The sequence below is a fragment of the Myodes glareolus genome, chromosome 23 (genome assembly GCF_982192425.1).
Source record: "Myodes glareolus chromosome 23, mMyoGla1.1, whole genome shotgun sequence".
Classification (NCBI taxonomy): Eukaryota; Metazoa; Chordata; class Mammalia; order Rodentia; family Cricetidae; genus Myodes; species Myodes glareolus.
Window position 1 is genome coordinate 50,494,614 of NC_142048.1, and position 23,636 is coordinate 50,518,249.

At 44.5% G+C, this 23,636-nt stretch overlaps 2 protein-coding genes across 7 annotated transcripts in view; one reads left to right on the forward strand and one right to left on the reverse strand.

Moving 5' to 3' along the window:
* The window catches only part of Mcph1 (microcephalin 1), a 194,206-nt gene that overhangs the window by 63,741 nt on the left and 106,829 nt on the right, over positions 1-23,636 (reverse strand). The gene's annotated exons all lie outside the window — the stretch shown is intronic.
* Positions 1-23,636, forward strand: part of Angpt2 (angiopoietin 2) — a 48,101-nt gene that overhangs the window by 1,360 nt on the left and 23,105 nt on the right. The window lies entirely within an intron of this gene.

The following is a 23,636-nucleotide window of genomic DNA, read 5'->3' on the forward strand; positions in this document are numbered from 1 at the left end:
GTGTGCTTGTCCCCACGTGGGGCTGTTATGCTCAAACCATGCTGGGCTGAAGGGGTCTGACAGTTTGTTCTTGGGGCTGCAACGATCTCTCTGTTTCATGGCCTTTTTATAGAGCGTAACCAAAATAAGACATTGAAAGTTCTGTTTTGCTTTCACAAATGATTGTTTTCTACAAAACCTCAAATGACCCTGGAGTTTTCTTTATGTGAACCATATGTATTCCACAGGAAGTTTAAACAAAGCATGTAGATAGTAGATGAATCGTTAAACGCTATGACAATGACATCATATGCTTACAAGGTAATTATTTAAAGTCATATAAATCTTTTAAAAGTTGGTAGACTTCATTCAATACTTCTTCCCAGAAAAGCACAATTTATTTTTCTCAGACTTCTCCATAAACTCTTGGTTTGACACCCTTCCTTAATCTTAGAATAGAGCTGGGGTCCCAGTCTGTATTATTCATGTATATCCCAACTTTCTGAAGTGGACAGCTTTTACTGGAAGCTGGAATCTAAATGAATGAGTGTTGCCAGCCCCAATTTTGTGGAGTGAGAGGAGTCGTTCAAATCAAAGAACAGAAAACAAAAACTGCCCAGGACTACAGGCAACACAATGAAAAATCCCCCTCAGTGTCACTATTGTTTTCCTGGGCGATTTCTTCAGCTTCTGTACTTTCCAAAAGTCAGATACCTGAACACTGACCTCTACTGTGTGCGACGGTGCATGTTCCAATGTCTGCAGTAACGAGGGATTGCAGGTATCTGCTTATCTCTTTGGCTTTCTTTGGGAACTGTCATGCTCACTTTCAGGACCATCCACATCTACTGTGGCACCAGGGATATTGGCAAGCAGAGCTCCACAGAGGAGGAAGGCACATCCTTCTAGTAAACACTCTAATCTGACGACTACCAAGTCCTTTGCTAAGATAAACAGTAACCAAAAGGGGGGAAAAGTGTTTTGCCAAGGGCCACGCTGCTTATGGCTCAGCAGAGCCCGGGCTATGTACACTTGGGTTTGTGCTTCACACGCAGGAAAACCACCCCCGTTGTGAAGCTTTGCAAAGCTGAGAGAACAGGAGGAGGAACGCCAAGTGAGTGGCCACAATCTCCTCCTTCCTGGGGTCTATTAGCAAATATTTGAACAGTAGCACGGTGGCATTTCAAAAGCCCTTCTTTTATGGCTTAGCTAACTGTCACAGAGGGGCTGCCGCATGCTTATCTACTCATCAGTAGCGGCACCTGCTCCATCAGCACCTGTTCCTGCTCTGAGCAGTGCACCTGAGAAAGGCAATTTGCCAGCTCGTTCACTAGGTTTATGGGCTCCAGCCGTGGAAACAAAAACAAAAAGTAAACATGAAACCCACTCGGAATGATTAAACCCACTCCCTGCTTGTTTTTCTCCTCCGTGTTTTGGCACCTGCAATAATAAGCACTTTTCTCTGAGGAAGAAAACCACGTCTATGAGCCACAGATAAGCCTGACAGCTAGGAAAGCAACAACACGACCAACACCTATTTATAGATTATCACAGAAAGAAAAGGCATAATTTGGTTTCATTGTTTTACGTGTTTTCTCTTGAGCTGTTTTTAAAAAGGTTTCCTTATTTCCTTGCCCTCCCTGATCTACACACAAAACTCACCAGCTTTTTCGGAGTTTCAAAACCTTGTCCGGAAGGAAAATAAGGGCACAGTTTTGGTGAGTTTGGCAGGTGAATAGTACTTCAATTTCTGAGCGCTAAGCACAGCCCAAGGAGTTCAAGCTAAGAAAGCTCCACGAACACCATCAAAAGAGCCCTTGCTGCCTCTTTAATCTGTCATGCAAAGGAAGTGTCAGCCTTCTGAATGAATGTGGGGGGAGCACACGAGCGGAACAATACAGGGGGAAGACTCACTCTTCACGGTGTGGTTAAGCAAGGATAAGATAAACTCTTGATTGCCAGACCCCATCCTACCAGGTGATCAACCAGTAAGACAGACAGACCTCTGTCCCGTGATTCCAAACACATTTTATACAGACTTTTGGCTTACTGACGCGCATTGTACTTTGGTAGGTCAACACATTTTTTCCCCCAACAAGAGGAAATATGGAAAGGAAATAAACAACTATTTCACGCTACTGAATGCCGTATATTTTATAAACAGCAATGAACCCTGCAGCCACTTTAAGACAGAGCGACTTGAAAAACACAGCTAAGGCTTATTAGCTTGATGTAAACATTTCCTCTGCCACCGGCCTCCCAGTGCTGGTTTTTAAACAACACGATACAATCCAGGAAAGACAATCCTTTTCTTTCTTTTAAAGTGATAATAAGACATCCTTGAAGAAAGGTCTGGAAACTGCAATTCATCAGTCCAATGTAGGGGGACCAAGGAAGTTACGTTCCTAGAAACATAATTGTTGCCGTTGGGAAAACAAATGACAGGGGTTTGCAGAGGAGCTCAGACCCTCAGGAACTTCGTGTATGTGTGTGTGTGTGTGTGTGTGTGTGAGAGAGAGAGAGAGAGAGAGAGAGAGAGAGAGAGAGATCGATCAAGAATAGCACTCTTTATCTGTATATTAAAGAACACAGAACTTGGTTCATTATGGTAAACATGCCTTCCCGTCTTCTGTGACACGGTCAACGTGCTGCCCAGCAGCCTGGAGATCAGCCGCTGTACCCTCAGGAATTACATGCTGAATTTGGAAATATGCATATGATTAGGAACATTTTTTTGTTTCATTTAGATAAGCTGATTAAGCCACCTATTTAAGATCTCAGGGAAACAACTGTTAGGATTACGGTCATTATGGTTAGCATCATCATTTTGAGGCATGGGAGTGAGTTTCACTAGGGCCGAGAGGGTGGTATGTTTGAAGAGTGCAGGCACAGTACAGTGTAACTTCTCACTATAGCAGTGTGCTATCACAGCAAGCATGTACCTGGCACAGAACATGTTAAATCTTCATGGTGCATAAGGATAATACATGTTTGCTATACATGGATATGGAATTTATTTACTGTAGTCAGGTGGACTCTACCTGTCAAACAAGGTCACTGGACATGCTGGATTAACTATTTATGTATCACCCTATGGAGTGGATTAGCCTGAAGGGCTTTGAGCTAAGGCATGACTTCCTTCATGCCTCACTTCCTGTTGAGACAGGAGACAATACATTCAGTTTCAATGCTGATATTGGAAAGCCCGTTTGACCTGAATTAAAATGGGTCTATACAGCTAATAGATACGCTGTAATTAAGAAGTTCACCTGCAAGCTAGTCACCCTATCTGAAAGCTGACGAGGATAATGAGGCCCATGGTGCTTATTTTATTCTAACACATAAAATAACTGAAAAGTCAAGGCTGGAAGAAGGCTCAGTTGCTGACCTATTTGCCACACAAACACGACAATCCCTGGAACCCACGACACTGGTGTCATGCATCTGGGATGCCAGCATGCGTTGAGCAGTACAAAGACAGACAACACCCTGGAGTTCTCTAGCCGAATTGGTGAGATCCAGGTTCTGTGAGACTTTGAGTCATAAGAGACTAAGAAAGACATTTGACATTTGTCCCTGGCTTCCATTTGTCTACACAAACTTCTACCACACACACACACTCCTAAATTTTCTATAGTTGTATTTAAAAAGACAAGTTAAAACCAGTCCTATCACCATATAGACAATTTAAAAAAATAAAAATAAAATATTAAGAAAGATATAGGCAAAGTTAAAGTCAAAAGTGCATGCCTTTAATTCCAGCACTTGGGAAGCTATTTCATAACTGTGATTTTGTTACTGCTATAAACTATAATGCAACTATCTCTGACTTCCAATGGTCTTAGTGACCCTGTGACAGGGTCATTTGATCTCTGAAGGGGTCATGACCCACAGGTTGAGAACCACTGCTCTAGTATCTTTTCTGTGATATATATATAAAAAAAACCCACCCAGTTCCAACCAGGCTTTTATCTCAGAAGCAGGAGCAGTAACAGGAGGTATAGGAAGACATGTTTGGCACAAGCTCACTTTAAAGTTCCCTACAACCCTACCCAGGCATGGGGTGTGCAATCTCCCACACATACTTGGAAACTAGCTTATACGTGGTTTGGAGAGCACCATGCTCTGTGTGGGTCAGAAGTCAAGTGGAGCTCATGGAGAGGAAGAGTGTATAGTCCTTCCTCCTCTGACTGCAGGGGAACCTGCTGCAGCTGGCGAGATGCCAGGCAGGGCAGAGAGGGGCATATGAATATGGATTTGGACAGAAGTGCATGTTTTTTCTAAGCTTGCTGACGTGAGCGAGTGAACACCATCATGTGTCTGGAGGTGTTTCTTGTTCCGGGTCAGAGCCACTCAAGGTCATTTATTTGTTCAAAAAATATTGATTGAGGGGTCCAAGTATCCAGAAAGTGTTTGCTCTGTGTGCTAGGGTAGTGGAGGGGGAGAAGACTGCTTGGAAACGTGGACCTTCCCCACTCAGAGGGATGAACAGACTTCTGGAGAAAGGAGCCTCAGGGCAGGGACCAGGGGTGTTGACGGTGTGTGAGGGCAATGTAAATTGGTCACTGAAAAAAAAAAAACAGTATAAAATGAAATCACAACTATTTCTGAATGGACATGTTTCATGTTTGGAAATGGCCAATACACAGTATCTCTCAAGTTCAAAGGCAAGCTTGGGCTATCTGAAACATAGCTTCTAAAAAAACCATTAAACATATCAATGTAAAATAAATGTCTAGAGACAAATATTTTAAAGTAAGAGGAATGAAGTGTAACGTTTATATATAGCCAGACTCGCCAATAATTTAACTTCTAGTTAGAGATGAAAGGGAAGTGACCTGAAAGGGTCAGCACCCTGGCCCACATCCAGAGTCAGTAACATATGCATATCTCCCCCTCAGCTGACCCAGCAGAGTGGACAACGCTCTCATCAGGCAGGCAGGTGGGACTTTCCTTTCTAAGCAAGGATGGTGGCGGAACTACTAAAAGGGGGAGAAGGCATCAGGTCATACCTTCTACACTTAGCAATGGCAGGAAATTCTACTTTGTCCAGGCTGTAAAAGCAAGGACTATGTCTGATAACCCAGAGAAAGCGCTTGTGCAAAGCCGTGGGAATTACACGCAGATCCTGGCCTTTTCTACAAGTGCATGGAAGACAAAATCCTGGATTCCACACTACACTCTGTGAATGACTGACAGTTGTGTTTCAGGAAGCATCATTTGTTCTTCTCCTACCTGGACTCTCTCCCATCTAGCATCCTTAGCATGGCCAGGCCTAAAAAATGGCTGGACACTAGCACTGCCTGCATATTTAAGATGGGATACAACCAAGTGATATGATGAAAATAAAAATAGTTAAAACATGGGTAATGCTGTAAGATAAAAGTTTTACCAGTTTAATGGGATGAAAATGACTGTTTCATGCGTAGTTTGAAAAAAGAGGAACAGGCCTTGCCTCCTCCACTTAAACTCTAGGTCTGGTATGCTGGCTGGTGTCTTTAAATGGGTATTTTAATTAGATCTTTCCCTATGAAATTACTTAACTTTCACATCCTAATGCAAGCCCGTACCAGATGGCAAAAGATGTGAACCTACAAAACTCTGAGAAGTGAACCTAATGATTCCCTCAGGACCACTCCTCCAAAATTAAGAATTATTATCTTTGCAATCCAAGGAGACTCAAGTACAGGGTGCTCCCAACGTCCTGTCCCCACCAGGTTTCTCAGAAGGCAATTTTACTGCCTCAGATTCTAGCGCAGTTCTCCCTTTGAACATTTCCTATCTGTAAATAAACCTTGGAATCAATTTGATAATGCAAGGAAATATTAAACTAATATTCAATGTTTTTAAAAAATGCAACCCAAAACTAAATTTAAAATATAATCATTCATCTAAAAATATAGTTTTTATGGAAATATATTTTATCTTTTATAGAAAATAGAGAATTCTTTAAAAAGAAAGAAAATAGAGACTTAAGTGACGAGATACTAAGATAAAGGTCTTGGAAATGTGTTATTTTATCACACTAACCAAGTCTCACAGAGAAAGAGCAATGTCTGTGTGTTGACTATTTGTCCCTAGCCTTTGGGGGAGGACATTTGTAAGGCATTAGAGGAAGAAAACATTCTGGCTTCCCCATCCATTTTGTCACATTCCATCAAGAACAATTGGGCATGTGTGGATACTTCTACTCACCAACATTCTTGTTTGATGGGAGTGGCTCAGTTTTACCAGATGGCTTGGTCTGGTCATCAGTCTGGCCATGAGGCCCACTATTCATACTGCCCTGTCCGAGGAGAATTTCTGAGCCTTCCAGGACACACATCTGCACCTTCACTATGTCTGTTCTTGCAAACTCATAAGAGGAAGGCTAAGCCTGGATTTAGACTCACGTCTGGTTAGTTTTATTGTTGGTTGGTTGGTTTGGTATTGGGAATTAGACCCAGCGTCTTCGGCATGCCAGGCAGTGCCTCTCTACATCTGAGCCATGTCCCCAACCCTGGGCTCACTTCTTCATGTTATCAATGAACAGCACCCCACTGAACTCCACAAACTGAAGACTTCTATTTTGGCAGCCTACAGAGTATCTTGGGAGTAATGCCCAGCAGCAAAAAGGGGGAAACATGTCATGAAATTGTCTGCTCATGGATTTACAGCTAGGGGCCACCCTTTTAGGCATCACGTGCTGGGCTGTATGACACTTTGAAAGGCCTTTAGTATAAAGTCCAACATTCTCTTCCAAGATATACTGGAGAGGGAGCTGGGAAGCTGCCCACCCACTCTGGGCTGTCAAGACCACCAACCAGAAGAAAAAGAGGTGAAAACATTAAGATTGTTTCTGACAATTTGTTTCTGGCCAGAGCCAGCCTCAGGAATTTTGCCAAACTCATGAAATGGGAGGTAAAAGTGGGTGGGTGGGAAAATAGCACTTTGATGTTCATCCAGGGTATGGAATATAGACATTCTGGGAGAGAGAGAGAGAGAGAGAGAGAGAGAGAGAGAGAGAGAGAGAGAGAGAGAGGAAGAAGAAGAAGAAGGAGGAGGAGGAGGAGGAAGAGGAGGAGGAGGAGGAGGAGGAAGAGAGAGAGAGAGACAGGAAGAAGGAGGAGGAGGAGGAGGAAGAGAGAGAGAGAGAGAGAGAGAGAGAGAGAGAGAGAGAGAGAGGTGTCTAGGTGTGTGTATATAAAGTTTATATGTTGTGTCCATGCTATTATATGATTTGCTTGGGGGTTACTTCCTTGGGCTGTCTGTGTTTGCACACTTACTTAACAATAAAACAAACCATTAGAAGACTGTGATACAAGTAGGCTAAGTTCACTGGTATAACCTGAAGATGTAAAGTCAGATATTTTCACTGCCTTCTGTTGGTGTGTGTGTGTGTGTGTGTGTGTGTGTGTGTGTGCGCGTGTGGGTGTGTGGTGGGATATGCTTGGCAGTTCCAGGACTATAGCTGAGAGAAGAGAGATGGAAGCAGAGATTCCCCAGCTATCGCGTACACAGCCTCCTTCATTATCAACATCCCACACTGGACGGGAAGACTGGCTAAAGTGGTCAACCAGCGCTGGCATGTTTATCAGCCACAATCCGTGCTGGAATCCTGAGTTCACCCTGTGGTTTTCTCGTGGCATTTCTGTATTGTTCTGGCATTTCATACAAAATGTCTCCAATGCCCCCCCAATACTCAGAGCCTTAACTACCCAACCCTCAGGAGTCCCCACAGTCCCAATCTCTCCCGCCTCCTCAGGTGTCCCTTCAGAATACCATGGACTTAGAGTCACACACAGTCCCCCAGAGTAGCATAGCTTCTTTTGCTCACTCAGTGGTATTTTAAGAGCAGGATTAGCTGCTCAGTATCTGCTTAGTCACCCCTTGGTTCTCTCAGCTAAGTGCACTGGCTAAAACCAAGACTGGATGGACCTTCAGGAATGCGATAGGCTTTCTTATGTTAACAGTGGTGAGAGCTCACAGAACAGTCACGTGTTTCCAACAACAGAGTGGGAGCACGTGAAAAGGTCAGAGGCTGCAAACGCAACAAACTGCCACTGTTATGAATTTATTAACGATATCAGATCAGAGCCACACTTAACAAGATGTGAATAAGAACTTACATGATTTAAAGGTTTTGGTTCTGTCCAACTTCTACGCTGTCTGAGGTAGGGACCAGAGAGTGCATCTCTGTTCTTACATACCCATGTACCTTTCAACACTGAACAGGAGGACCGTGAGCATACATGTGCAATGACTTCATTCTGCCTATCATCTGATGAAGGGTCTCTTTGGAGATGCACTCACAGATCCCACAGCCCATTAAAATGGCTACTTCTTTTTAAATGCATTTTTTATCACTTTAGGCTTTGGTAGTTTGTCTGCGACCAGGAGGGGGTGTCTCAGTATGCTTTGTTATTCAACAAAGTCAGAACCAAATCAATGTTAACAGAAAGCCCCACACTACCTTCCAGACAGGGATCTGTGGCTCACCAGCCAACCTGCATGTCTGACTGGACAAGATACAAAATTACTCATAGGTAGTGCTCCCTCTGATTTCTCTCTGGGTTTCTGAAGGCATTTTCCTGCTATTAAACTTGTAGAGTCAACAGATGATATCAATCTTTGGGATATCTACTAGATAATGATAAACATTAGTCTGAAGATAGCTGGAGTCTTGAATTTTATTAGACTATCTAGTCTTTGGAATCCTGAGCACTTATTAGACACAGATGGAGCTTTAAAATTCCCTGAACAAACTGGGCTCTTTAACGGGAAAGTCGGATGCAAAAATGCTGCTACAGAAACTACATTTTGCTGAGTGACATAAAACCATCAGATTCCAACCACAAGCTAATTATCTGTTTAACATTTGTGGTATGTTTGTGAAATTCCTTATTATTTTTAACTACAAAGGAACAGATTCAATTTTCCTTTTAAAAACCTTACTTGACCTTAATAAAGGGTTAACAAGAATTTCTAGCAAGTATAATTTTAACTACATTGGACAGTGAAATGTTCTCCAAAGTGATGATAGTTGAGACAAAAACGTATTAGTTAAAAATGAGGACTAATCAGAACTATTCCCTTAGGTAATAGCTGTTCATTTTATAATGTGTAGCCAACTTTAGACCATACTAAATATGGTTCCCTCTGGACGGAGTGACAATGACAAATCTGTACCTGCTTCTCCTTTTAACTGCACAGTTTTAAATACAAGTCATGTGAAACCACAGATCTCCATGTCTTGTTCATCATTTATTTATTTATTTATTTATTGTTTTGAGACAAGGTTTCTCTTCAGTTTTGAAGCCTGTCCTGGAACTCGCTCTTTAGACCAGGCTGACCTCGAACTCACAGGAATCCGCCTGCCTCTGCCTCCCAAGTGCTGGGATTAAAGGTGTGCGCCACCACCGCCCGCTGTCATGTTCATTTTACACATGTAAGGGAAACGCTCTCTTCCCGGGAATTCAGGAGAGACTCCACTCAGAGGACAGTGGAAGGGACAGTACAGCTGGTTTTGTCACCTAAGGGCTTCCTATAACAGTCTCAGAGAGCTGTTCTGTACCGTAGACGTCACTTTGTTCCCTAACCCTGCCATTATGTCACTGCACACAGCTGTCACGTTGAATGAGGAAGACACCAGGGAGGAGAAGCAGGGGGTCCAGTCTGGTAGAGTGCTTGGCTGTTAATACAGCTATGAGGAAAGTGTCCTGCTGCGGGACAGGCGCTGTAAGGCAGGCGCTTACTGCCACGTGGGAGCACATGAAACCCTGCAGTCGGTGGCTGTCCCACTTCCCTCAAGCTCTGCTTTTCACAGGACCCCGACTGAGAAGCAGAGCTCCGAGACCCATGTAACTCAGTCAGAGTTCACAATGCAAGCTGCTCCCAGGCCTTAGACCCACGTGCAGAAAGATCTGAAGACAAGAGGACAGGTGAGGTTTTCAGGGGTAGGGAGGTTTCATGTGCACGTAGGTTATGAAGATGGAAAGGCCACTCTCAAAGCACTGTTAAACTAGACTGGGAGAGCAGGTCAGGCCCCATTGCTCCCCATCCCACCAATGGCCCACCAGATGAGGTTTCTAGTTATTCTCATCCGGACTGCTGGATCAGCTGCCTTAGACTCTGGTCTATGTTGTGTTTTGAAACTCAGTTCAGTTTTCAGGGAGTAAATTATACAGCCTGCAGTCCACTCATGTCGAGCACATAATTTGATGAACATACTCTCACATGTCTGTGTAATGACACCCCAGCCCAGCACATGGAGGGGTCCAGCATAGCTGATGGCTTGTGTTCCCCTTGCTGCTTGGGTCCTCTCTGCTCAAGGCTAATCTTTATTTTGCTACCAACTATAGGTTTATATAACCATGTTTTGAATTTCATATAACTGGAGCAGTATAGTCTATATTCTGCTCAGTGGTTTTAGTTTTTCAACGACTCATTCACGCTGTTGCATGCACTAACAGGTGCTCCCACGGTTACTGGGGAGTGACTTGTTATATAGCACAATTTAGAGTTCAGGTGGATGTGTGCTCTTTTATGGAAGTCAATACTTCTCTGTTGGCCAAACCCATGTGCTATACCTTACACTGTTATCTTTGGAGTCTACAATGCTAGAATGACTTAAAAGCAGTCTGGCGTGAATTCCAAGATCAACTTATTTTCTAATGAAATCCACCATTTAGAGCCCATGCCGAGTAGTGGTCCTTGGCATTCATTCTTGAGGTGCTCAGGGAGAACTCTGAAGCGAGAGATTATTTTCATGGATTTAAGTACAGATATAATAAATTTCCCCAAGGTCAAGGTCAGAGGTTAGGACAGAGCCAACGGAGGACGAGACCTGGTGTCCACCTGCTGCTCACTCGGATCAGGTGCTGCTGCCTGGCATACACAAGTTTTCCAAAGCAGAGCTGCATCTGTGAGTGCTGGGAGGTCTTTCCAGATAGCACAGCCCTCTACAGGTGTGCTCACTGAACGCGGCTCACATCAGCTCTTCTAGAGCTTGCTTCCTGAGCAGTTACTAAGATCACACAAACGCAGAAGAAAGGTGTCGTGAGAACCAAGGTCCTTGGCTGGGAATGGCTCATGTGGGGCTCCTGGCTGCTGGGGATAATGACAGAGAAGAGGATTCAGATCCCAGCTCCTAGTTTTCTATTGTCATTCTGAAGGTACTTGCTCTCTTAGTAAGGACTTTGCCCTCAAAGGCAATGCAAGTCATAGAGGCTGAAGGGTTTAGGAATGATGAAAGATCCTGGTCGTTCTGCACCTACCAGCTGGAAAATACTAGAACACAGAAAAAGTGCTGGGGGCTCACCTTCAATTCAGCTCTAGATTTGGCCTTGTAAGTCACCCCACGAGGGGGTCGGGATTCCAAGGAACCAAATACTCAGAATGTGGACCCCAACAAACAGTCAAAACTCCAGGGTAGATCCTTCCATCAGGAGTTGCAACAGTAAGTTGCAGAGCTGCAAGGTCAAAGCTGGAACCCACACTTCTTAAATTTGAAACTGAATTCCTAGAGCCAAGGGAAGCTGCCAAGAGACCTGTATCACTGATAAAATTAAAGTTGCTCATGGGGTCAGGACCAAATCACAGGATAACCACAGCGAGCTTTAGTTTAAAAATGGGGCAAGATGACGCATCTTTTGATTAAAACAAACAAAGAATATGAAGAAAACTTCTGCTACTGCTATCTTCTATGCGTGTCCCTCATTCCCACCAAGTGAACCAGGCAGGGTGGGCTGTGAGTGACCTGTGGTGCTAATGTTACCATGGTTCGGAAAAAGAAGTGCATTCAGATGGTCTCGGTGATACCAACACAAGTCCCCCAAAGAAGTAGCAGACAGGGCCAGCTGCCCTGCAATTCAGAGGGGTACTGTGGTCCCTAACCTCATTGTTAAGTACAACACAGCTCTTAGAATTCACCCCCCCCCCTTTAGTTTGTGAGTAAAAATCTAAGCACGCAGAAGAAAAGTCATTTCTGAATGGCATGCTTTTTATAACTCATGGCAGAGGAGTGAAAGGGGACGGGAATTTTCCACTAGCTTCCACTCGAACAGCCGTGCATGCAAGGCAAGGGGGTTGGAGAGGGAGGGCAGATCTCCAGAATTGCAATTAATTATGGGAAAATGAGTCAAGGACCTTGTAGTTTCACCACAAGTGTTTGGAGAATCGTGCTGAAGCTTTACTTCCAATATGGCTGTGGTCCTCAGGTCAATTTGGCTTTTCTGAATAACTCAGAGTTCCACAATTGTTCACCCACAAACAAATGAGGATAGGACACGTGCAAACTATAAATCCTAAGCAGTAATAGGTAAGGCCACCCCTTGAAAGCTGATGCCCATGCTGTACGTCCACCTACCACCCAAGCAAACCGGCCCAAGGGTGAGCACAGGATCCCATGGCACCAGCACACTGCTCTGAGAACACGCTACCAAGTCCTCGATGCTTGGAAAAGCTCTTACCTAAAGAGGATAGAGCCTGCCAACGAACTCGTAAGGAACATGATTGTTTTTTTTTAATCTTTATTTTTACTTTTCGAGACAGGGTTTCTCTGTGTAGCCTTGGCTGTCCTGAAACTGGCTTTTTAGTTCAGGTTGACCTTGAACTCACTGCGATCCTTCTGCCTCTGCCCCCCAGAAGTTAGAAAAATATTGAAGTCTTTTGCTAAAGTTTTAAGATGACTCAATAGTTCTGTTTTGTGTTTCTAGTTTTCCAACCAGCAGGTAGATAACAACTAAAGGCAATATCTTAATTGGGATATTCAAGGAAAGGGGAGGGAGGGCTGGGATTCTATCACATCAAAGACAAGGCTCTATGCAATACACTCCCCAACTTCCTCAGTTCCTGGCACCCAAAGTATCTTATTGATTACCGTTACTGTTTTTTCACAGCACCTGGAGGTTGAAAGGAATACCTCAGAGATAAACTGACTGATATATGAGGTCCAAAAACGTAAATAGTAACTTTATTAAAACATAAATGCACATAACCTGTAAGAAATAAATGATGTTTCATTAAGGTTTTTTTTTCTTTTGAGATAAAGTATTGCTATGTAGACCAGGTTGGCTTCAAACTTGTCTCAGCCTTCTGAAAAGATTTGTTTCTTAAGCATGACTGCAGTGGACATAGCCTATAGGTACTGCACAGCTTCTTTGAAGTCAAAGTGGATGCTGCCTCTGTATGTTCTGGCCCATCTTCTTTCCTGCCGGGCTTGCTCTCTGCAACAGTGCCACCAGAACTCAGCTTTGCAGAAGGACAATTAGACCTTATGACTGAGGGGCCCAGAACACAGGTTCTTCCAAGAGTTAGAGTTGAATGTAGTGGGTTTTCCTTGAGCATTTTTCATCTCCCCTCCATGGTGTTATCTGTTTGCAGGAAAGGCATTCTGGCTGCCTTAGTGTGTACTTTTGAATTTGCTAATTTGTTCAACTTGATTTTGGAATGCTAACCTACCACAGTAAACTGCTTCCCTTTCCTCCTCCTCCACCTATTCAGATAGAGCAAGATCTCCTGTAGCCCAGGCTATCCTTGAACTCATTATGTAGTGAGGCTCAAACCTGTGAGCCTTCCACCTTTGCCTCCTAAGTGCCAGAATTACGGGTGTTGGTAACCATGACCAGTTTATGCGCTGCTACGGACTGAACCCAGAGTCTCATGCACACCAGGCAAGCACTGTAACAACTGAGCTCTGTGACCAGCTCTGCAGTGTTTCTATCCAGTTTTCCCAACGAGGAAAACTGAAGCTTCATGGAAAGCTTCAAAATGCTGGTCCAGAAGTGCAGGTGGAGCTGGGTTGGGATTCACCTGTCCTGCCGAGGTACCCGCAGGACAGCTTCCAACAGGTGGAACCAGCTCCGAGCCACACTCAGTCCTGATACAGCTGTCTCACTTAGGTTTCCACACTGCCACTCAAAAGTGTGACACACTTCATGTGCTGGAGGAACTCAAGACAGAATTAAATTCAACCAGTTCATTTATTTCACGTTCTCGGAGCACTGTGGCCTCATTCTGTTGGGCACTCGGCAAAGCCACCATTCATAGCATAGCTTATGTTCTCCCTGCCACTGAACTCCATCGAAATGCAATGCATGACTCAGACATTTATTTATTTGTTATTTATTTTTAGACTAATGGGAACTGTATGAATTCTTTCTTGGGCTTCCAAGGGCACATGCCTTTTATGCTTGATCCGGAAAGAGTCATGGTTCGGAATGTGAAATTACTAATTTACCTAACTGCATCCTTTAACCCTCCCTGCGCAGCGAGAATGGTTTCCTCCACAGTTCTCAGGGAGGGAACGCACATTCCCAAGCAAACTCTCCAGGCATTATGTAGGTAGTCCCAGGTGGAAGACATGAAATAACCCATTTTAAGCACCATCATGCTATGATAGTAAAATATGTTACATATTTCTTTTCAAACATCTTGCCCTTTAAAGCTCTTTTTGTTGAGTCGTGAAATGCAGGGAATACATAGGGTACAATGACATTAAGCTTACAGTTTGATATTGTCTTTAAGATAAGAGTTCATTCAATAACTTATTCCTAAGTCAGCATATTATATATTCTATCATCCATCTGTCTGTCTATCTGTCTGTCATCTTTGTGTGTGTCTAGTCCAATCAGTGAGCTCCAGGTTTAGTTAGAGACCCTGTCTCAAGAGAATAAAGCAGGTGCCAGAGCATATACAAAGCTAACTCTCTATGGCCTCTACACAGACACAGACACACACACACACACAGGCCCACACAGACAAACACACAGACATAGACATACACACAGACAGACACACACACATAAAGGCCTCTACACACATTGACAGATACACAGACAGACATACACACATAGAGATACACACACAGAAACACAGATACATAAGCATGCACAAAATGAAAAGAAATACATTCAGTTTGTAGTCACATGCCTTCATTTCATGACCAAATTGTTTTCCTGCTCCCATCCTTGCCTGGAGAATAGTTCTATTCCTTCTCCAACGTGAGTGGGCCCTGAAACAGAAATATGAGCAACTCCATCTGAACAGGAGTCAGAAGCAACACAGCCCTAAGCTGGAATGCTGTGATGAGAAGCTCGGCACAGTGTGTATTTTGTGGTAGACACTTGCTTATTTTGGGTCAGGAGACATAATTAGACACTCGATGATTTGCCTGAAGTCATAATCACCGTTTCCAGTTCCCAGTTAAGCCTCTTCTCAGTGGAATCAAGCTCCAGTCATCCACAGAACGCAGGGCATGTGCTCTGCAGGGCAGTTTTCATGGACTAGGAGCCACAGGCAGAAGTGGAACATGCTTGGGGTTTCTACAGTCTTACAAAGTGAACAGAGGTCCCCATTTAACCACCAAAATTACACTGCCAAGTACTTCATATACTTCCTATCAAATTTCAGATGGGGAAATTCACGTAAATCATAATTAGAAGAGGGAGTATTGCATGCTTTGTCCCACTCTTCAGAGAGTGCCGAGTACTGCCATGGCTCCCCTATGCTGCGGTTTCATCTGTGCGCAGCCCAGGCTTGTCTTAATCTGCTACACAGATGAACACGACTCTGTAATACTGAGTCCATCCTGAGGGATGAGATAACAAGCATGTACCACCATGCCTGTTTTCAATGCAGTACTGAGGATCAAGCCAGGGCTTCATGAACAGTGGGCGATAACTCTGTCAACTGAGCTATATTCTCAGCCCCTGAAGTAATTTTTTCTTTAAAAACTAAGCATATATACATATCCAGGTATGGTTGGCTCCTGTCTGCAATCTCAGACTTGGGAGGTAGGTTGAGGAAGGATTGTCATGAGTTCAAGGATAGGCTTGCAAAATGCTACAGAGAGTTCCACGTCAGTCTGGACTTCATGAGACTTTGACTCAAAATAAAATAAAATATAAAACAAAACCCTGTGAATCAGATTTAAGACAAGTTCGTTAAAATGTTTAAAGATGTATTTTAACTTGAAAAACTGATGTGTAAAGCAAGGCCTTGTGAAATAATCTTTATTTGTAATGTGAGTTATAAAAAGCCCGTTCACTTTTAGCTTCAGCAAGATGCAGGCACATGTGCAGTCCTGTGAAATATGCACACACAAGGGACTACAAGTATGAAAATAAATATGAAAAAACTGTGGCCTTCAACACTTGGAAGAGTGGGAACGGAACCAGAGGTTAAAGGAGAGATAATCTAATCAAACAGAAGAGGATGGTTTTCCCTCTAACTAGGTCAGAAAAGCAAAGTTTAGCTGTAACAAAATCATTAAATTAGAAAAGTGTGGACAACAAAATAAAGAGCACCATGTGGTCTGGAACTTCCTGGCATTATACTACATCGTCTCTCCAGTTCTGCACTGCTACACATTAATGAAGAAGGGACACATACACATATGCCCCACCCCCACCCCATCCACAGACACAGGTTTTCTAACCTAGGGCAAAACATATAGAAGGATGCTCAGAAAAGAGAAGGAAAACTATCTAGGAGAAAGGCATCACCCACACTGAGGAAATGTCCTCCAAGGCAACATTTCAGGATGGGACAAAGCTACAGTGCTATGGGTAAAGGACGGCAGGTACACATCACCATAGGTAAAAAACAGCAAGTGCACATCACCATAGGTAAAGGACAGCAGGTGCACATCACGATAGGTAAAGGATGGCAGGTGCACATCACTATAGGTAAAGGACGGCAGGTGCACATCGCCATTAGGAAAGAATGGCAGGTGCACATCACTATAGGTAAAGGATGGCAGGTGCACATCACGATAGGTAAAGGGTGGCAGGTGCACATCACGATAGGTAAAGGGTGGCAGGTGCACATCACGATAGGTAAAGGACGGCAGGTGCACATCGCCATTAGGAAAGGACGGCAGGTGCACATCACAATAGGTAAAGGATGGCAGGTACACATCGCCATTAGGTAAAGGATGGCAGGTACACATCGCCATAGGTAAAGGACGGCAGGTGCACATCAGGTGCACATTACGATAGGTAAAGGATGGCAGGTGCACATCACGATAGGTAAAGGACGTCAGGTGCACATCACGATAGGTAAAGGACGGCAGGTGCACATCACGATAGGTAAAGGACGGCAGGTGCACATCACGATAGGTAAAGGACGGCAGGTGCACATCACGATAGGTAAAGGATGGCAGGTGCACTACTGAATCTTCATGCAAGCTAACCCTGTCTACACTTTAGCAGCTCAGACTTCTCTCCACTGAAAGCCTTTGCATCTTTGAATTGCTACTAGAAAGAGGAAATAAGGAAGCGGAGGGCTTGGTTGGCATCTGTCCATAGTGGCAGCACACAGCAGGGCAGATTGTGAGCTTTTTTTAAGATCACCTGTACTCCCAGGCTCATCTCACCTTTAATAAGCAGAACAATGAACTAGTTAACTTCCCTAGCAGATATAAGGCAGAAGACTGTGGAATCTCCTGGATGCAACTTATTTGCTGAGGTTAAAAGGAATTTCTTCTCCATACTTGGGCTGCCCCAGCTTAGGCGAGGTCATGCCTGCTGTCCTCTTGTAGGGACTTCAGCTGGCATTTCCGGTCTGCATTCTCACCCTCTCAGATGGGTCATTTTCAGATTTGCTGCTGCTCTCCCACAGCCACCACACAAATTGCTGGCTTGGAGCTTATAGTCAAAGGCCACATTTGACACAGCTCAAAACCCCCACCCCACCCAGACTGCTCTGTCAGCGCGCGGATCCTGGTCTGGGGGACACTGAAAGGAACATTTCAGGTTTATCAGCCTCAACTCCCCCCTATTAAAGAGCCCGAAATAGAGGCAGCCTGCCATCACAGGGGACACTTGTGGTGCCTACTTTCAACCCTTGGGGCTGTTCCCAGAGACTGACCCTGATGGGGACCCTCCTCCAGACCCCTGGCTGACAACACTTGGTGTGAATGCAGTGGGAGACTTTGGACGACAGCACACGGATGGGCGTCTACAGGGCCAGCATGCTCACTGAAGGACGGTTCTCAGGGTTCCCCAGGTCTTCTGGGGAATCTCACCAGTGACCAGTGTGCTGGGCCAACAGAATCCTCATGTTTAAATTGGCTGTCCCTCTCTGCTGCCTTCCTCAACCACCCTCCACGGCCACTCTCTGGGACTACTCCCTAAATAGACTTCCTGTATGCCTGCCTGGGTCTCAGGCTCTGATCCTGGGGAAACCCAAGCTAAGAATGTGAGAATCCACTGAGATTAAAAAAAAAAAAAAGGATATAAAAAGCATTCTGCTGCAGCAGAGTGCTATGCTGCTCCGCTTTGCATATGGACATCTGGTCTTGGAGGCTCTGCCACATTTTATCCCTTGACGTACAGGCCTCTGTAAGGTGGCATGGGCCTGTGCTCTAACAGGTATACCTCAACAGCTCTCTAGATGATACTTTTATAAAGTAAGATATCCTATGTTAAATAAAATGTCCATTCTACTCTTCAAAGTTTTATTAAACCTTCATACATTCAGAGTGGCATCTGCTGAGGGAAAAAGTCAGATCTGAAGCAATGACAGTAGGGTAGACACAGCAGCAAAGGGGTACAGGCAAAGGCACCCCAACAACACAGAAAAGAGTACAGTCTCAGAAGGCTAAGAACAAGCCAGGTGTGAGTTGACAGTGCACTGGGTGGGAACATAGACTCAGTGGAGATGTGCCATCTCAGGAGTTAGAGACAAGGCTGCCAGCCAAGGCCAGCAATTCCCACCTATGACTTTGTGATGGACAGGGATCATCAAGATGTCATTTCGTCTTTTCATGATTATGAAGGTAGCAAAAGAAGCATGTCTGGAGATAACATACAACAGATAACAGAAAGTCACTCAGATTAACCAACGAGTGACTTTCTGTTAGAGTGTTCTGGAAAAACCTTACAGAGGCTGTGGTCCCATGGCCATGGGAAATGGAAGACAGACTGCTGTTTAAGAGATGTCCTATGTGTCAACCACCTGGGAGCTAAGGCCAGAGAGAGGTCTGGCTTCTGTCTCCCCCTGGATTAAGCTGCCTTACACTGACTATGCAAAAGAGGCAGAACTGGAAAGCAGAAGTGGGCTATTTGCTCTGATGTGGGTGTCCCTAGGTCATATAATGTAAGATGGTATACAAACATGATAATCAAGACAATGGCTTCCTAGCTGTGGGGGGCATCTGAACATGACCTGTGGGGATATGTCTTTGTCTATGGGCCTCCCACGTATATCCTAGAAAGACAAAGGCTTCTCTGAAGCATGAGCCTCCTGTCCCATCCCCTTTAATCTCAGCATCCTCCAGCAACACTGCTGAGAACACAGATGCTTAGGCAGCAAAAGCTAGAGACTTGAAAACCAAAATCAACAGAGCGGTGCCGTAAGGAGGGGGAGGGTCCAGGAACTGCCACTTTTCTGTCTGGAGACCTCAAAGGATGCCTCAGAGTTTCCCCATGACAAAGACTAGAGAACATTAGGTCAAAAGCCATCCCCACACAGAATCCCTGGACTTGGTAATCTTGCACTTGAAATTTCAGACTAATTATAAGAGCAAATGTTTGGGCTGTTGTTTCTAAGGGTGTATATGGAAATGGTTACAGACATTTAGTTTCCAAAATGAACATGAACATTCGCTTCCAGTGGTGGATTTAAAAATAAATTAAACAGCACTTTTTTCTTTTTAAATCAGAATGCATCCCTGCTTCAGGAGCACAGAGGGGAAGAGTGTGAACATAGGAGGGAAGGGCTCCAGGGACAGGGGAGCTGGGAGGTCCTGAGTAGCCTCATGCAGGGGAAATGGGGGCCCCTTCTTAGTCTTATTAAGAATTTAAGAATGGACTCAAATGGAAGCTTAAAGACAATTATATTAGAGTCTAAAAGAACCACTCCCCCCTCCTGGGGCAGGTAAAGACTAAGGAAGCCCAGAGTATTGGGGGAAACATGACTCACGCACAGAACAGCACAGGGCACTATTTTCTGAGAATTTCAGAAAACTCTGAAATTCTTCAGGCTTCTGAAGGTGCACGGCAGGGCTGCACTCTCTCAGACTGAGTTAGGGATGGGAACTCTGGGACAGACAACACAGTATCTCGTTAAAGGGGTAATTATTCCACCTCTCTCTTTAGAACGGCTTACAGTGAGTCTGCCTTCCTAGGAGGAGTCCTTTGGCCAGGTGATTGACTGGCCCAGCGGCAGTGTCAGGACACCATCCAGGCCAGAGGTCCCATTCTCTCCACCAGAGGAGCTGCTCTCCTAATGTGTCTTTAATACTATCCTAATATTCTGTGCAAACAGGCACAGCCGGAAGGCCATGTGCTCCCAAAGCTGAGACTGCTCTGGTTTGCATTTGCACTCTCCCACTGGTTTGTGTGGTGCAAGTTTTGTCCTCCGTGTCACAGATTTGGGAAATGGTGGGACCCATCATTTGCGAGTCTAGCCATAGGTCACTGGGGGGCACTGCCCTAGGAAGGGATTAAAGTAGCTCTCCTGGGACCCTGGTTAGGTCTTCCAAGAGAGTTATGAAGGAGCAAGACTGTCCCCTTCTGGTCTTTCTGGTTTCTGTCTCACTATTTGATCTTTCCCTTGCACACGAGCTTCTGCAGTGATAACCTGTGGTGTCATGTTGCCAGGGAAGCTGTCCATCATGTTCTTTAGACTTTGAGTTTCCCAAACAGTGAACTAATTGGGCCCAGGTCTTTGCAAATGCTAGGCAAGACTCTGCCACTGACCCAGTCCATTGAGCCTAATTACACCTCTTTCCTTGCCAGAGAACCCACCCTCTGGGCTTCTGTCTTAACAACAAAGCCAGACTAATACAGAGGATGTCAGTCCTGGACATTACCATGTGAAAGAATGGAGATTCATTTCCAGACAAAGTCAGGGAACAAGACAAGTCACAGAGCGATCAAATTTATATTTGGTTTCCCGTACTCTGAAGACAGGGTGGTGGAAGAGAAGGCAAGGACTGCCTTAGGGTCCAGAGGAGAAGGTGGGGATGGAGACGGAAAAGACTGGGCATGGCCGGGTTCCCCAATAATCTAAGCACTTGGTAGGCAGACAGAAGGTTCACAAGTTCAAGGCCAGGCCTGATATAAGAGACCCTGCTACACAACAAACAAGGGCATCCCATCTGTCAGAACAGTTACAGCATTTTGCTTATCAAGTGAGGCAGTATGTCCAAAGAAACATCAAATTATTTTTAATTTCCCAGAACAGAAACTCACTAGTGAAAGGGTATGGGGCCACTCAGTTCTGCGTACCATCTACTAGCACCTTCAACAAGCAGATGCTGTTGTCGAGGGGCCAACATCAGACCTCTAAGCTGAAGGCAATTCCTGCACAATATATGTGTTTTCCTTTCTCCTTGCACTTGCAAAGTACAAGATGATTTTCTTTTCCTTCTAAAAAATAATGAAGCTAGTCAGAGAGAGAGAGTTTAATGTATAATCAACCTGTATGGCTGTCTCACAAATAGACTTACTTTTCCTGTCAAATCTCATCATTCAAAAGGCTAAGGGGGCAATTAAAGCTTAGAACATATTTGACATTATACACACATATGCGTGTGTTAATGTATTTTATTAGGACAGCCAAGCTTCGATTTGTTGCCAGACTTTAAGGATTGCATCAGGAGTATATCCAACATTAAGCAACAATATTTTCCAACTAAAGAATCACAACACACTGTAGTGTTAGACCCAGAGATCCTCTGCATTCTGAGCACAGGAACAGTAAGGGTTCATCATCCTAGAGGTGCTTCAACCATTAGAGGTGAACATTCCAACACAGGGTAAACCTCTCACAGGTATACAGGTATCTTTCTAGACACTTGTGCCTACAGACCACTGTCAGGGCATGATCACAGGACACTGATATCAACGGTCTACGAGAAGAGTGAGTATACAAAACTTTGCGCATGAAATAAGAACCATGCCCCTCCAGGGGAGACTCAGGGAGGCTCCTGGTGCTGTTGTTGCTAACAGCCACTAAGTGTGGATGACTTAAAAGGGAGCCCAAGGGAGAACAGCTCTGTTTACCCTGTCTTCCCTCAGGCTGACTTCTTATGGCAGAATGAGCTTCGCTAAGCAGATTTCTGCTATCAGGGATTAAACACAATAAGAAACCCTGACCTAAAAGAGACCCCGGCTGGTCAATTAGAAAAGAATGAATTTACACTTTGTCTGGAGACAGGACAGTTTCAAGGTCTATCTGTCTCTGTGGGTCAGCTGGGAGTTTCATGTCTAGAGTTAGTCTTAGGTTCTCTGAGATGTCATGATTTGTAGAATGGCTACTGTATGAAGGAGACCTTCGTTTGGAAATGGCTATCTTCACATTATTGTATAAACAACCATAGCCTTCCCATCTCAAAAATTAGTACTAGTCTTTGGAGAGGAAAAGCAGACTCTTCAGTCATGACACTCTTGGGAGACATGACTGGTAATGATAATCTTTGATTCCACACTTTCTTTTTCTTTTTCATGGTGCCGGGGATGGCACTTAGGGCCTTGTATATGCTGGCCAAGCACTTCACCACCAGACAATACCTGCTGCCCTAATTCTAGTTTTCTTGTTGGCCGAAGCAGCTGCGAACCCAGTGAGGCAGTCTGTTTGTAAACATTCTGAAACCCTGAATAGGAAGGTAGTCTCAAGCTAATTTGGAGCTATACCACTGCTGGCTGTTAAAAGGCTGGAACATGCAGGGGCTAGGGGGATGAGTTAACAGTGTGCTTGCAAGTGCTGGCTCTCAGCTGGGTCATTTTGAGCTCGCAGAAACACTAGAGAGCGCTGAGATGTGGCCAGCAATGAACAGGCCTTGCTGCTGCTGGACTGCTTCTGAAAAGTTAATGTCTTCTTTCTCAAGCCGCTCACAGCTTCTCAGAACTTTACTTTCAGTAAAACTGGCCACTCGATGTTACCGTTGGTGGGCCACTTTCCCCACCCTGCAATTTCAAGGCACTGCCCCCAAAGAAACTGCATTTAATTGATTCAAAAGCATTACATGCAGTGTATCCATGTGCATGGCTGTGATTACACGCAGTATATCCATGTACATGGCTGTGATTACACACAGTATATCCATGTACATGGCTGTGATTACACACAGCATCTCCATGCACATGGCTGTGTCCTCCTCCCCTGCCTCTTCCTGGACTGTTGACCTTTCAGAATTGCTTGTCTTCAAGCTTAGAAAAAGATAGGGTAACAAAATAAGGAAATTTTATTTCTAATAATTAAGCTTTTTTTTTTTTTTAAAAAAAAGTTCCTAGTCGAATTTTACATTTAAATGTTCCCTTCACATTCTCCTGTCTCTGACATTTGCAAGCACATTTTACCTAGGAAAAGGGGAGGGAGGCATTAGGGGTTCATTTTCCCTCTCTAGTTCCGTGTTTCAGAGTGGAAAAAGGGAAATCAAGATCCTCATTTGCAGTAGGCTTGTAGACTGTGGTTCTGAGCATAGATCTACACTTCGGGTTCAGGACTCCTTCCTAGTTTTTGACTCCCAGAACATATCCCTGCAAATGTTGTCTTTGCTGGGTATGGAGGACAGTTTTGGATGAGCTGGTTGTGATGCAGGCTCATACATGCCAAGTGCTGCCCATGCATTCTGTAAGCAGTGCATTATGAAGGATACTATACCCATAGCTATTGGAGGTTTACAGCATTTCACCTCCATGGCGTGATGGAGGCTTTGTCTTCACACT